Source organism: Amblyraja radiata, chromosome 13 (assembly GCF_010909765.2).
Source record: "Amblyraja radiata isolate CabotCenter1 chromosome 13, sAmbRad1.1.pri, whole genome shotgun sequence".
Taxonomy (NCBI): Eukaryota; Metazoa; Chordata; class Chondrichthyes; order Rajiformes; family Rajidae; genus Amblyraja; species Amblyraja radiata.
In genome coordinates this window covers 39898418-39913302 of record NC_045968.1, presented here as the reverse complement: position 1 = coordinate 39913302, position 14885 = coordinate 39898418, and the positions used below count along the sequence as shown (strand labels likewise).

The following is a 14885-nucleotide window of genomic DNA, read 5'->3' as shown; positions in this document are numbered from 1 at the left end:
CCATGGCCAGAGTTAGCACCACCAGAAATTGGTGCTGTCTCTTCCCCTTCTCAGCTCTCCCTCAGCCCTCTGGCTCCTCCTCTTGCTTTCGCCTTTCTTCTTCCCACCCCCCCACCCTACATCAATCTGAAGAAGGGTTTCGGCCCGAAACATTGCCTATTTCCTTTGCTCCATAGATGCTGCCTCACCCGTTGAGTTTCTCCAGCACTTTTGTCTACCTTCGATTTTCCAGCATCTGCAGTTCCTTCTTAAACCCAAGTTTATTAAGAATGTTCAGTTGCTTCAGCAATGTTCATTTTCATACTAAGGTCAGAAGTAGGAATGTTTGCTGATTATAGCACAGTGGTGAATTCAACTTGCAGCTGTTCAGTAGATGAAGCAGTCCATGCTTGCACATGTTTGCCTGGGCTGATAAGTGACAAGTGACATTTGTACCACAAAATTAGCAGATAATGAATGACCATTGCCACCAAGGGAGATCTAACAACCTACTGTGGCACTGCTATTACTAGTGACCCATAATTAATATTTATGAATCACTATTGACCAGACTTTAACTGAAACAGACTTGTCCAGATTGTTGATATGAGAGCAGGCCAGAAGCCAGTGGTTAGTGACTCGCGTGCTGACGTCCCAATGCCTTTCACCGGGAACGAATCGGGAGCTAATGGAATATTCTTCCCTAGCCTGGGTGAGTGTATCACGAACAATTCTTAAGAAGCAAAGCATCACCCAGGACAAGGCAACTTACTTAAATGAAATTCCATGGACTAGCCTGAGCTTTTGTTTCCATCCACTACCGGCTGCACAGGGTATTGTCTATACAATGCACTACAGCTGTTTGCCCAGATATTCCAACAGCGCATTCTGAACCTGCAATTTCTACCTCCATGAAAAACAAGGGCAGCAGGCACATGCAAACCCCACTACCCGAGATTTCCCTGCAAGGCAGGCACCAATCTTTCTTGGAGATATGTCGCTGGGTCTAAATCCTTAAACTCCCGACCCGACAACACTGTGGTTGTGCCTTCACCTGGAAGGCTGAAGAGGTTCAAAAAGGTGGCTCACCACAGTTTCAAGAACAGTGGAAATTGGTACAAACCTTACTTGTGGCATTCTTTTCCAAAAAAATGAGTATAGATAAAAGGCAATCAATTGACTCTTGCCCGAGTAACTGCGTAATATCTGCAGGAGCCCATTCAGAATCTAAATAATGCATTTAAATTGATTCTTTGAAGTTCTACGTAGAGGGAAGCTGGAATTTGTTAGTTTTTATCCATTCATTTTCCCATTTCTATTATGATTCTTTATCACTGAATGTAGGCTTTGGTGCAGATGGTTCTGATATAATTGTTCAGGTTTTGAGCTTTCATGCTAGCCAATCTTGGCAGATGTTCAATCTTGCCACAGTGTTGGAGTAACTCCGTGGGTGAGGCAGTATCTCTGGCGAACATGGATGGGTGACATTTGGAGTCTGGGCCCTTCAGGACTGCAGTTCCTTGTGTACAGATATTACATCTTCATTGCTTCTAATTGATTGGATCCAACATTGAAGGTTTGCTTAAGCAAATTCAGTTTCTGATGTGGCCAGCAGTTGGTATCTCCTGTAAAAAATGTCAGTATTATATTAAGGCCTCATTTGGCGTTGAGCCTTTATTAGGGTGTGGTCTTTACCAACTATTTTCCTCCTTGATGGTTTTGTATTGATGTCATTTAAACGTGGATGACTATTTGGCTAATAGAATAAAGGGTTCTGATGCAGGGTCACTTCATGAAATGTTGATAATTCCTTTATCTACACATATACTGCTCGACCCATTGAGTTCTGCCAGCAGTTTGTTGCTCCAGTTGCCAGCATCTGCAATCTCTTGAGTCTCCTGAATAAAGGCCAGGCTAAACCGTTTTACCCTCCCAGGACTATCATGAGTAATACAACAAGCCATACAAGTGCTGGCAGTGAGATGGCAAGGCCAGTTGTCTACATCTGTCTATTCAGCAGATGTATACAACTGTAGGGGTGGGTGTTCCACCCAGGAATGTAGGGGTGGGTGTTCCACCCAGGAAATTTAAATAAGAAATGAGAACCTTATTTGCAATTAATATTTTGGAAAAAGTTGCCCTTCAAAAAAAAGGCTCTGATCATAAAACTGAGGATCATTGTGCAGAAAGCCTGAAATTAGTGGTTTACCATGAAAATAATGGATTCTCAGTTATTCTTTCCTTGCATTGATGAAATGAAAATATTTTGGGAGATTGCCATGGAAATTAATGTATTTAAAGTTATATCTCATGACTAGAAACAGATGTTGTCTATAGCTTATTTGATGCAATCGTAACGATCATCAACTTGAGGAAATTTCCCAACATGACATCAAGTATCTTCCTTAGTTTTTCTAGCTCTAGACTTTTCCTTCCTCATTTCTATGCAATTCTGTTGGCTAGATCAGGGGTCTCCAAACTATGGCCCGCGGGCCACATCCGGCCCACCACAAGATTTTATCTGGCCCGCAGCAAGCTCTTAACACGTACCGTGCAGCGGGCTATTTAGCGAGTTCCCTGCTAGCGAGATAAAACAGCACCCCCACTTGCCCCGCCCCTCCCCTCCTGTCAAAATGGACCCGACAGATAAGTTTCCTTTTATCCACGGATAAGTTTCCTTTTTTGCCCCCCCCTCCCCCAAGGCCAGGCCATTGCCGCCCTGCGTCGGTTGGGGGGGGCGGGGGGGCGTGGACTTGTGCAGGGCTGGTCCCGACATCGCGCGGGGTTCCGAAAAACTGACACTGTCCAAAAATCCCGCGCGACAACGGACTGTCGGCCCGCAGCCACATTGAGGCCATATGCAGCGCCTCGACGGGCATACCCAGCGTCTCGACGCCGTACGCAGCGTCTTAACGGCGTAAGCCTAGCGCGTGGCGTTGCGCGATGACGTCACCGCCCGGCGTGCCGTTGCGTGACGACGTAACCGCCCGACGCCGTGCGACGTCCAAATTCAGTCGGCCCGCCTCCTGCCCAGCTGATTCGTGAGTATGATGTCGGGACCAGCCCCGCACAACTCCATACGCCTCCGCGGTTGGAAGTGGGACCGGCCCCGCGAGGCCGTACGCCTCAAGCCATCATGTTTGGTCGCGCTAGACGCATGCAATCGCATGCTGGTGTGACAGGCCCTTAACTGCATCAAACTCAATTTGCCATTCCTCTTGTATACCAAGCTGATCAAGATCCTGCTGTAATTCTTGATAACCCGTGAAGGAAAGAACTGCAGATGCTGGTTTAAATCAAAGATAGACACAAAATGCTGGAGTAACTCAGCGGGACTGACAGCATCACTGGAGGCAAGGAATGGGTGACATTTTGGGTTAAGACCCTTCTTCAGACTGATGTCAGGGGAGTCGGTGGTACAGTGATAAAATATAGCCGGAGACAGTAGGACTGGTAGGAGAATTGGGAAGGGGGGGGGGGGGGGGGGGGGATGGGTAGAGAGGGAAAGCAAGGGCTACTTGAAGTTAGATAATTCAATGTTGCTGGGGTGTAAGCTACCCAAGCAAAATATGAGGTGCTGTTCCTCCAGTCTGCGCTGGGCCACACTCTGACAATGGAGGAGGCCCAGGACAGAAAGGTCAGTGTGGGAATGGGAGAGGGAGTTTAAATGTTGAGCATCCGGGAGATCAGGTAGTTTTAGGCGGACTAAGCGGAGGATTCAGCGAAAAGATCGCTGAGCCTGTGCTTGGTCTTGCTAATAGACAGGATAGACACTTGGAACATTTGATGTGGTTGGAGGAGGTGCAAGTGAACCTCTGCCTCACCTGAAAAGACTGTCGAGGTCCTTGGATGGAGTCGAGGGGGGAGGTTTGGGACAGTTGTCGCATCTCCTGCGGTTGCAGGGGAAAGTACCTTGGGAAGGGTGGTTTGGGTGGGAAGAAATCAGTTGACCGGGGAGTTGCGGATGGAACGGTCTCTGCGGAAAGCAGAAAGGGGTGGAGATGGGAAGATGTGGCCAGTAGTGGGATCCCGTTGGAGGTGGCGAAAATGTCGGAGGATTTTGCGTTGTATGCGGCGGCTGATGGGGTGGAAGGTGAGGACAAGGGGAACTCTGTCCTTGTTACGAATGGGGGGGGGGGGGGGGGGGAGCAAGAGTGCAGCTATGGGATATTGAGGAGACCCTAATGAGAGCCTCTTATAAAATGGAAAAGGGGAACCCCAGTTCCCTAAAGAATTAGGACATCTCCGCTGACCTGGTTTGGAACATCCCATCTTGGGCACTTAGCCATGGAGACTATCCCTAATCAACCGCTGTCTTTACGAATGCATGTATAACTTATCCTTCAGAATCCCCTCCATTAACTTGATGATCACAGATGTTAGTTGTTAGGCTTATAGGTCTATAGTTCCCAGATTTTTCTTTGGCGCTCTTCTTAAATCAAAGCACATGTTTAGCCATCCTCTCTGGTTTGTCACCCACAGCTAATGATGATACATGCATTTGAGCCAGGGTTCCTGCAATTGTTTTCTCTAGCTTCCCACGGTGTTCAAGGAAATGCCTGATCAGGCTCGGAAATTTATCTTCTTTCATAGGTTTTAAGACGTTCAGCAGCAGCTCTAATGCGGGCTACCCCCAAGACAGCTCAAGCTCTCACGTCCTGGGGATATTGGGAGAGGTTGAGCAGGCTAGGACTCCATTCCTTGGTGCACAGGTGGATAGGGGGTGATTTGGAGGTGTACAAAATTATGGGAGGAATAGATTGAGTGCATACATAGAGTATCTTGCCCAGAATTGGGGCAACGAGAACGAGAGGACATAGGTTTTAGATGAAAGGGGCAAGATTTAATAGGATTTAATGGGTTATTTTACACAAAGGTTGGTGGGTGTATGGAACAAGCTGCCGGAGGAGCTAATTGAGGCAGGTACTATCTCAACGTTTAAGAAACATATAGATAGGTACTTAGATAGGATAGGTTTAGAGGGATATAGGACATATGTAGGCAGGTGGGACACGTTGGTTGGTGTGAGCAAGTTGGGCTGAAGAGCCTGTTTCTATATCTCGGACCCGCAAACACTCAGCATAGGAGCACCGCAAGGCTGCGTACTCTCACCTCTCCTCTACTCTCTCTACACCAACGACTACACCTCCACAGACACCTCTGTCAAGCTTCTCAGGTTTGCGGACGACACAACCCTGATTGGACTGATCCAGGATGGGGAGGAATCTGCCTACAGACAGGAAGTGTCACAGCTGGCGTCCTGGTGCCATCGCAACAACCTAGAGCTCAATGCTCTTAAGACAGTGGAATTGATTGTAGACTTTAGGAGAGCACCCCCTCCCCTCACCCCACTCACCATCAACAACACCACAGTCACATCTGTGGAGTATTTTAAGTTCCTGGGAACCATCATCTCCAAGGACCTTAAGTGGGGGGCCACCATCGACTCCACAGTCAAAAAGGCACAACAGAGGATGTACTTCCTACGGCAGCTGAGGAAGCACAATCTGCCACAGGCAATGATGGTCCAATTCTACACGGTCATCGTAGAGTCTGTTCTCACCTTCTCCATCATGGTCTGGTTTGGCTCAGCCACCAAGCACGACGCCTGGAGGCTGCAGCGAATCGTCCGATCAGCTAAGAAGGTTATTGGCTGCAACCTTCCCTCCATTGATGAACTGTACACTGCAAGGGCCAGGAAGCGAGCGGGCAAAATCATCTCTGACCCCTCTCACCCTGGCCACAAACTCCTTGAATCACTTCCTTCTGGAGACGACTCTTGACTGTCAAAGCTGCCACAGCCAGACATAAAAACAGTTTTTATCCACGAGTAGTTGCTCTACTCAACAGCCAAAAATCTGTAGCCTCCCTTTGATCTGGTATTTTGGTGGTTCACATGCTTGATCAATGGTGTTTTATCATTAATGTTTTATTATTATTAATGTTTAGTGTTTTCTGAGTCAATCGTAACTGTCACTGTATGTCATGTTGTTACTTGTGGGTGGAGCGCCAAGGGAAATTCCTTGTTTGTGAATACTTTGCCAATAAACGTACTTACTTACTTATGCTGAATGACTCTATGGTATCTCCCATTAATGGTCCAGTTCCCTAATGTTCACATCTTCCTCCACGGTTAAAAATGGAGACAAGATATTAATTTTTGTGGCTCCATGCATAGATGCCCACACTGGTCTTTTGAGGGGTCCTATTCTTTACTAGTTCATTTTTCCCTTGATATACGTATAAATTTTGAGAATTAATAAACAAGTGGCTGACAAGGATGTCTTTCGAAGACTGCATAGTCACAACATTCTGGTCCTGAACTTTCCCTCCTTTTGAACTGAATGTGTACTCCATGTATTTACTAGTACACATTGTTCTTCATGGTTTGAAAGCTTGGTATATATGATTCATTTCAGAAAGAAATTAAGCTGAGCTTTCAGCTGATGCTTTTAAAGTGAAAATTTAGTTATTTAGAAAAGTATATTATTTATTCAGTATGTAGAAACAAAGAACTGCAGTTTACATAAAAGACAATATTGAAGTAACTCTGGCCCTGTCCCACTGTACGAGTTCATTCAAATGCTCTCCTGAGTTAAAAAAAAAATCAAACTCGTGGTAAGCACGTAGAATGAACGTAGCGGGTAGGTCGGAGCTCGGGGACGTCTCTTAGCGGCTCGTAAAGCTAACGGCATGTACTCGGGAAGACTCGCTTAAGGCAGGCAAGCTCGGGAAGACTCATGAAGATATTTCAACATGTTGAAACATGTCCACGAGAGCCCCGAGTACTTACGAGTGGCCATTACCGTAAATCTCCGAGTTCGAATCAGGTCAAACTCGGGGAGTACTCTTGAATGAACTCGTACAGTGGGACATGGCTTTTAGGCAGCATCTCTGGAGAACGTTGTTGGTGACATTTTGAGCTGGGACCCTTCTTCAGACTTATTCTCTAGCTCAGATGGTATTTTAAACTAGTCTCAGACTCAAATAAACTTAAAGGAGAAATTTGTAAAAATACATGTGATAATGTGCTACTGATTATTTTATTCTCAAGCTTCATATTGTGTAGATTTAGTCGTACCTGCAGCGTATGACCAAGTGTGTGTCAAACTTGGCAAATACGCTGTAAAGTGACTTAGATATTGCAACGGCTTGTTCATAAGAACAGAACTTGCAACTTTTGTTGTGACTTGCCTACTGGAGATTAAACTGAGGATAAAAGACTTCAGTCAAAGAGTGAGTAAGGTCAATTGTTCCACTCTGTCTAGAGCAAATTTAGGAATGTAATTAAAACACTTATTTTCAAGTGATATTTCAAACGGATGTCTGATCTGCCTGTTGAAATAAATGCTGGGGTATGACTTTTCTTTTGTTTCTGTTGCATTCTCTAATTTGTGAATCGTGAGATTTAATCACTCAACTATTTTTCATGGTTATGGGTTACATTTCCACTGTAGAGAATTGTGTGCAAATATTTAGCTTGGCACAAAGTACTGAGGAATTACAGCACTGTTGGAGATGCTGTTTTACAGAGGAGACATTAAGTATGCCTTGCTACTTTCTCTTTGGTGGGCCATTAGGATGCCCAGGTAAAAGTCTGGAGGTAGATAAGGATGTCAATATTCATCATTCAATTAAAGTCGCATGCTGTGAGAGTTTGTGGTGTTATTTCTTCATTAAAATGTTTGATCACACTTCAAAGTCCTTGCTGACTCTGAAGACCCTGGGACATTGAATCAAATACATTCATTTTTCCCCACCTGTTGTCCCGAGGGCTCTCATTTGGGTAATTTCCCCCTCGCTCTTTACCCCCTCGCTCTCTACCCCCTCCCTCTCTATCCCTCCCTCTCTATCCCTCCCTCTCTATCCCTCCCTTTCTAACCCTCCCTTTCTACCCCCTCCCTTTCTACCCCCTCCCTTCTTCCCCTCCCTCTCTTCCCCCTTCCTCTCTGTCTCCCCTCCCTTCTTCTGCCCCCTCCCTTCTGCCCCCCTCCTTTCTACTCTTTCTACCCCTCCCTCTCTGCCCCCTCACCCCCTCCCTTTCTCCCCTCCCTTTCTGCCCCCTCCCTCTCTGCCCACCTCCCTTTCTGCCCCCTCCCTGTCTTCCCCACTCCCTCTCCGCCCCTCCCTCTCTGTCCCCTCTCTCTTCCCCCTCCGTCTCTGCCCCCTCCCTCTCTGCCCCTCCCTTTCTGCCCCCCTCCCTTTATGCCCCCATCCTCCCTTTCGCCCCCCCCTTTCGCCCCCCCCTCCCTTTCCCCCCCCCCTCCCTTTCTGCCCCCCCTCCCTTTCTGCCCCTCCCTCCCTTTCGGCCCCCCCTCCCTTTCGGCCCCCCCTCTCCCTTTCGGCCCCCCCCCTCCCTTTCGGCCCCCCTCTCCCTTTCTGCCCCCCCTCTCCCTTTCTGCCCCCCCTCTCCCTTTCTGCCCCCCCCTCCCTTTCTGCACCCCCCCTCCCGTTCTGCCCCCCCCAACACTCTTTCCCCTCTCTCCCCCCACCCCTCTCCCCCTCCCATCCCACTCTCCCCCTCCCTCCACACTCTTCCCCCTCTCCCTCCTCATTCCCTTACCGTGCACAGTCTCTGTCTTTAAGAAGGAACTACAGATGCTGGCAGCATCTATGGAGCGAATTGAATGGTCAACGTTTTTGGCCGAAACCCGGAAGAAGGGTTTCGGCCAAAAACGTTGCCCTTTTCCTTCGGTCCATAGATGCTGCTGCACCCGCTGAGTTTATCCAGCTTTTTTGTTGTTGTACCAGCCTCTCTCTCTCTCTGCCCTTTTCTCTTCTCTCGACTCATGCACGCCCGCTCCAACCCCTCTCCCCCCCCCTTCACCTCTCTCCCCCATCCTCTCCTCCCCCTCTTCTCCACCCCCACCTCTCCCCCTCTCCCTCGCCACCCTCCTCCTCCCCTTCCTCACAAAATATTTATTGTGGGGGCGGGTCCTCAGTGTGTGTGACTGTTTGTGGAGGCGGCCACGCGCTCTCCATTCAAGAAGACGCTCATCTGTTTGTGGAGGCACGTGCTTAGTATGTGATCAAAGATCTTATAGCAGAGCTCAGTATGTGACCAAAGATCTTATAGCGGAGCTCTCCGCTACAAGATCTTTGTGTGTGACGACACACGCTCCCCCCCCCCCCCCCCCCCCTTTGGTGCAGGAGGCGCGCGCAGCATCTGAACGCTCAGCGATTATTCGAATTCTTCACTAACCGTCATTCTGACTTTGCTTGTGAAGTGAAAAGTCCTGAATTGCATTTGTCTGATGCAGGAAGATTGTTCCCGAGTTGGGGAAGTCCAGGACAAGCGGGTCACAGTTTAAGGATAAAGGGGAAATCCTTTAGTACTGAGATGAGGAAAACATTTTTCACACAGATAGTGGTGAGTCTCTGGAACTCTCTGCCACAGAAGGTAGTTGAGGCCAGTTCATTGGCTATATTTAAGAGGGAGTTAGATGTGGCCCTTGTGACTAAAGGGATCAGGGGGTATGGAGAGAAGGCAGGTACAGGATACTGAGTTGGATGATCAGCCATGATCATATTGAATGGTGGTGCAGGCTCGAAGGGCCGAATGGCCTACTCCTGCACTTAATTTCTATGCTTCTATGTTTCCCTCTCATCACCCCTCTCCCTCTCCCACCCATCCCTCTCTCCCCCACCCCCTTCCCTCTCTACCACCACCCCCTTCCCCCTACCCCTCTGTCCCTCTTTCAGCACTCCCCCTACCCCTCCCTCCCCACTCTTCCACTTCTATCCCCTTACCCCACGCCTCTCCCACCCCCACCCCTCTTCCCCTCCCTTCCCCTCTCTCCCCCACCCCTTCCCCTACCCCTCTGTCCCTCTTCCACCACTCCCCCGTCTCTCTTCCACCACTCCCGCTATCCCTCTAACCCCTCCCTCCCTCCCCACTCTTCCACTTCTCTCCCCTTCTCTCCTCCCCTATCCCTCTCCTCACCCCTCTCCCTCTCCCATCCCTCTCTCCCCCACCCCCCTTCCCTCTCTACCCCACCCCCTTCCCTCTCCCCCCCACCCCCTTCCCTCTCCCCCCCACCCCCTTCCCCCTATCTCTCTGTCCCTCTTCCATCACTCCCCCTACCCCTCTCCTCCTCCCTCCCCACTCTTCCACTTCTCTCCCCCTTCCCCTCCACTCTCCCTCCCCACTCTTTCCCCTCCCTCCTCCCTATCTTCCCCATCCCCCCTATCTCTTTCACCATCTCTCACCCCCTACCCCGCTCTCCTTTCCCTCCAAAATCTATCCCGTATCCTCCTCCTCCTCTCCCCCTCCCCTCCCTCCCCTCTTCTCACCCCCCCCCCCTCCCCCCCCCCCCCGCAAACGCCGTTGGGGAAACACTTGGGTCTGCACTTGGTCTAGTATAACTATAAAACTGATCTTGGTTGTGTCTGTGTGTGTTTGTGTGTGATCACATCTTCGCGAAAAAGCGATGCGGTAACGGTAATTTTTTTACATATTCCGGTAGAGATTTATCACGTGGATTCCAAAATTGCCTCATCTCAAAAATTCATGCATTATTTCTCGAGTTATTAATAAAAATGTTCAAAAATCTGAAGAAACTTTGAAAATGAAACCGGCTGGCTTTGGCTGATGACGTGATGACGTCACAATGGATCTGCGTGTTGTGTTTCATGCGCTGCGAGTGACGTTGTCCGGCGCTCGCAGCCCGCCCGTTATTCAAAAGAGACGCAAAAAGAACGAGCAAGTCGGGCCGTGGAGTGAGACCAAAGATCAAAGCTGAACACTCTCTCCCCCAGCCTCGCTCTGGAGCCTGCAGCTGAACCCCGGGGCTGGAGCTGGAGTGAGGGAGTATTACATCCGGGAACTAGCCCACCCCTGTGATGCCGCACGCCCCCCCCACCACTCAAACTCTACTCCCCTCACTCTTCCCCAGCTCCCTCTATGCCCCCTCCCGCTCCCCCTCTGCCCCTGCCCTCTGCCCCTGCCCTCCCTCTGCCCTTGCCCCCTCTCTCCCTCTGCTCCTGCCCCTTCCATTCCTCTCTCCCCCTGCCCCTGCCCTCTCTCTCCCCTGCCCTCTCTCTCCCCTGCCCCTGCCCTTTCTCTCCCCCTGCCTCTGCCCTATCTCTCCCCCTGCCCCTGCCCTCTCTCTCCCCCTGCCTCTGCCCTCTCTCTCCCCCTGCCCCTGCCCTCTCTCACCCCCTGCCTCTGCCCTCTCTCTCCCCCTGCCCCTGCCCTCTCTCTCCCCCTGCCCTCTCTCTCTGCCCCTGCCCCCTCTCAATCTTCCCCTGCCCTCTCTCTCCCTCTGCCCGCTCTCTGCCCCGGCCCCCTCTCCCTCTCTAGCTGCACCTGCGAGTTGGGGGCTATGCGTGAGCGTACAGGGCGGGATGGGGGTAAAAGGAGCGAATGAATAATATTAATATAATATCAAGGGGGGGTGGTTAGTGTGTGTGTGTGACGCCACAGGCCGCCGCCCCGCCCCCCCCCCCCCCCCCCCCCCCCCCCCCCCAGCAACCGCGCGTTGAGGGGACAGGACCCAACGCGTCCCCCTTGGTCTAGTAATATCTATATTTCTCTTTTGTGTAAAAGTTGTATTGATATCTGAACATCTACAACACTGAGGTGTAAAATGGATAAGACCTACAACTCCTTACAGAAATATTTTTTTTTCATCGTATTCACAAACTAAAATCTCCTGTGTAGTGAGACTCAGAGGGTGTTCGGGACTTTTCCAATAAGGGGAAGTAGCTTCCTGGAATCGTCCCAGTGTTAATGACGTCTGCTCTCACTATTCTTAACTCCACCAAGATAGTCAAGATTGCTAATCACTCTTCAAAAGACAATTCCTTCATCCTAAGAATAAATCCAATTGCGCATTTATTATCAACATACCGCAATCTTCCTCTGATATGGAGTGCAGAACTGCACACAGTACCCCAAATATGCTCCTGCTAAAGCAGTGAACAGCCTCGCCATACGTTCTTAATTATTTATTTTTGTACTTCATCTACCACCTGCTAATCCTTCTACTTTGCCCACCCAGCTGCCAATCAGACAATCAACCCTCCCCCCACAACTTTCACCATCCAACACTGGCTTGCTCGAGATTCCACCATCAGCGGTTCTGTTTTTCAATCCTATGACCTAACCTGTCTGTTCCTCCTTCCACCTCCCATTGTGCAGCATTAGTTATCTCATATACCCAGATTAATTGTTGCGCGCCCAGTTAAAGTGGAACCCATCTCATCAGAATAGCTAAGATTGGCACAAAGTGCTGGAGTACCTCAGCAGGCTGGGCAGCATCTGGAGAAAAAGGATGGGTGATGTTTCAAGTTGGGACCCTCCTCAGACTCTATCTTTGGTATAAACCAGCATGTGCAGTTCTTTGTTTCTTCATCAGAATAGCTGTCTCCTTTGCTGTTCTAGTGTTGATATCCCATGAATATATACTTTAGACAAATTACTCTTTGAACCTTGCATATTTCACTTTCGTTTGCTAATAATGCTGATCTCTCTCCCTGCCCCCCCTCAAGATTTTATTTATTATTTTATTATTACCTTCTCAAGCACTCTCACAGTTGCACCTTGCTACTTCTTCTAACACAGCTGATTACTGCGTGAGCTGTGATTTCTAGATCCTCCCCTCCTAATGAATGCTTCTCTATAGCCTCAAGTGTCTATTCTAAACACTGGCATGAGGCAGGTGACACGGTCCTTAGGAAGTATCATGGTTGTGTAGGATAGAGTGCATGATTTCAGATATCAAAATTAATATAGAACATTTGTTGACTTGTTAGAAGTTCATTATTTAAAATGCTAGTACAGGTGCACAACCTTTTATCCGGAGTTCCGGAAACCAAAAAGCTCAGAAAACCGGACATTTTTCCAGGATGTCGTCTGCACACCAAAGCTCGCGTTTGGCGCCAAACTTGACCCGAAACGACCCACGGTCAACCCAGGTCTGTACTACTGTAGCGGCTGCCTCCTCCCCGGAGACCAGGGAGACACTTAAACATCTGTAAATCATTGCTTAAATGTTAGTCAGTTAGTTTGGAGGACTTTTATGTGAAGGGAGGGGGGGGGGGGGGGTGAAGGGGGAAACTTTAATTCTTAGTCCCCTACCTGGTCGGAGAGGCGGGGAGCGGGCAATGCCTTACCGGGTCGCCGTGCAGTAAGGCAATGCCTTACCGGGTCGCCGTGCGGTAAGCTCCGGAGCGCTGTGGCCGCCGACTCCCAACATCGCGGAGCTGGGGCTGCGGGCGGTGCCGGTTGTAGCTCCGACCCCGGCAACTCTACCCCTGGCTGCGCGGCGCTCCAAATCCAGCGCCGCCCGCCCGCAGCCCCAGCTCCGCGATGTTGTGTGTCGGCGGCCACAGCGCTCCGGAGCTTACCGCACGGCGACCCGGTAAGGCATTGCCCGCTCCCCGCTGGTATCCCAGCGCTGCGACGCCGCCGACTCCCAACATCGCGGAGCTGGGGCTGCGGGCGTCCGGTCGCGGGCCGCGCTGGATTTGGAGCGCCGCGCAGCCAGGGGTAGAGTTGCCGGGGTCGGAGCTCCAACCGGCGCCGCCCGCGGCCGGACGCCCGCAGCCCCAGCTCCGCGATGTTTGGAGTCGGCGGCCACAGCGCTCCGGAGCTTACTGCACGGCGACCCGGTAAAGCATTGCCCGCTCCCCGCCTCTCCAACCAGGTAGGGGACTAAGAATTAAAGTTTCCCCCTTCACCCCCCCCCCCCCCCACCACATAAAATCCCTCCAATCTAACTGACTAACATTTAAGCAATGATTTACAATGATTCCCCAGTCTCCGGGAAGGAGGCAGCCGCTCCAGACGTTTCAAGCCGCCCGCTACCTACCTAATCTACGCTAAAAATCTTCCATTCGGAAATCCGAAAAATTCCGAAATCCGAGAAGTGTCTGGTCCCAAGGCTTTCGGATAAAAAGTTGTGCACCTGTATAACTTAAATCGCAGCCATTAGATTTATTTAAAAGAACATTAACATCACCATGATGCCCTGTTTAGGTGTGGACACTGACTATGGCAGCTATCTAGGAAGCAGTTGTTTGATTTACAATTTTGTGTTCTTGCCTTTATTTGCAGAGGTTTGACATTTCCTACAGAAAGGAAGAAAAATATTGAATATAGTAAAATATTGTAAATTTGAACAAGAAATTGTTCAGGAGAAACGGGGCTAGGTAACATCTGCAGAGGGTGAAACATTTAGAAGGCTGGAGAGGCGTCCCAACCTGAACTGTCACTTATCCATGAACTCCACGGATGCTGCCTGACCCATATGGTTACTCCAGCACTTTGTATTTTGCTGAAGATTCCAGCATGAGCAGTTCTTTGTGTCCCCACTGGGATGGATTATACTCAACGTGACCTGTAGCTCACATTTGCCTCCAGCAGGAAGTTAGTTGTTGCAATGACTTTTTGCAAGTCAATGCAAGTTGCTATAGCTATCCAGACGAGCAGTCTGAAAATAATGACTGTTTCAGGACAGAGGAGTCCACAGACCTGACCCAGGCCAGCGTGATAGCCTGTGACAGCTTGTACTGTTGAATGCTTTGCCTGTCTACATGTTTCCATGATAATGACAACTTTTCAGAAACAGTTGAAATTTTAGAAAAATTATAAATATTTAAAATACCTGTGGCATAATTGAGTGATAGAGTCGTACAGCATGGAAACGGGCCCTTCAGCCCAACTTGCCCACACCGACCAACACATGTCCCATGTATACTAATCCTACCTGCCTGCATTTGGTCCATATCCCTCTAAACCTGACTGATCCATGTACCTGTCTAATTGATTCTTAAACATTGCAATAGTCCAAACCTCAACTACCTCCTCTATACACCCACCACCCTTTGTCAAAAGGTTACCCCTCAGATTCCTATTAAATCTTTCCCCCTTCAACTTAAACCTATGTCCTCTGGTTCTCGAT

General features: G+C 49.6%; 1 protein-coding gene across 1 annotated transcript in view; it reads left to right on the top strand.

Moving 5' to 3' along the window:
* rnf13 (ring finger protein 13) overlaps window positions 1–14885 on the top strand; it is a 204797-nt gene that overhangs the window by 35098 nt on the left and 154814 nt on the right. The window lies entirely within an intron of this gene.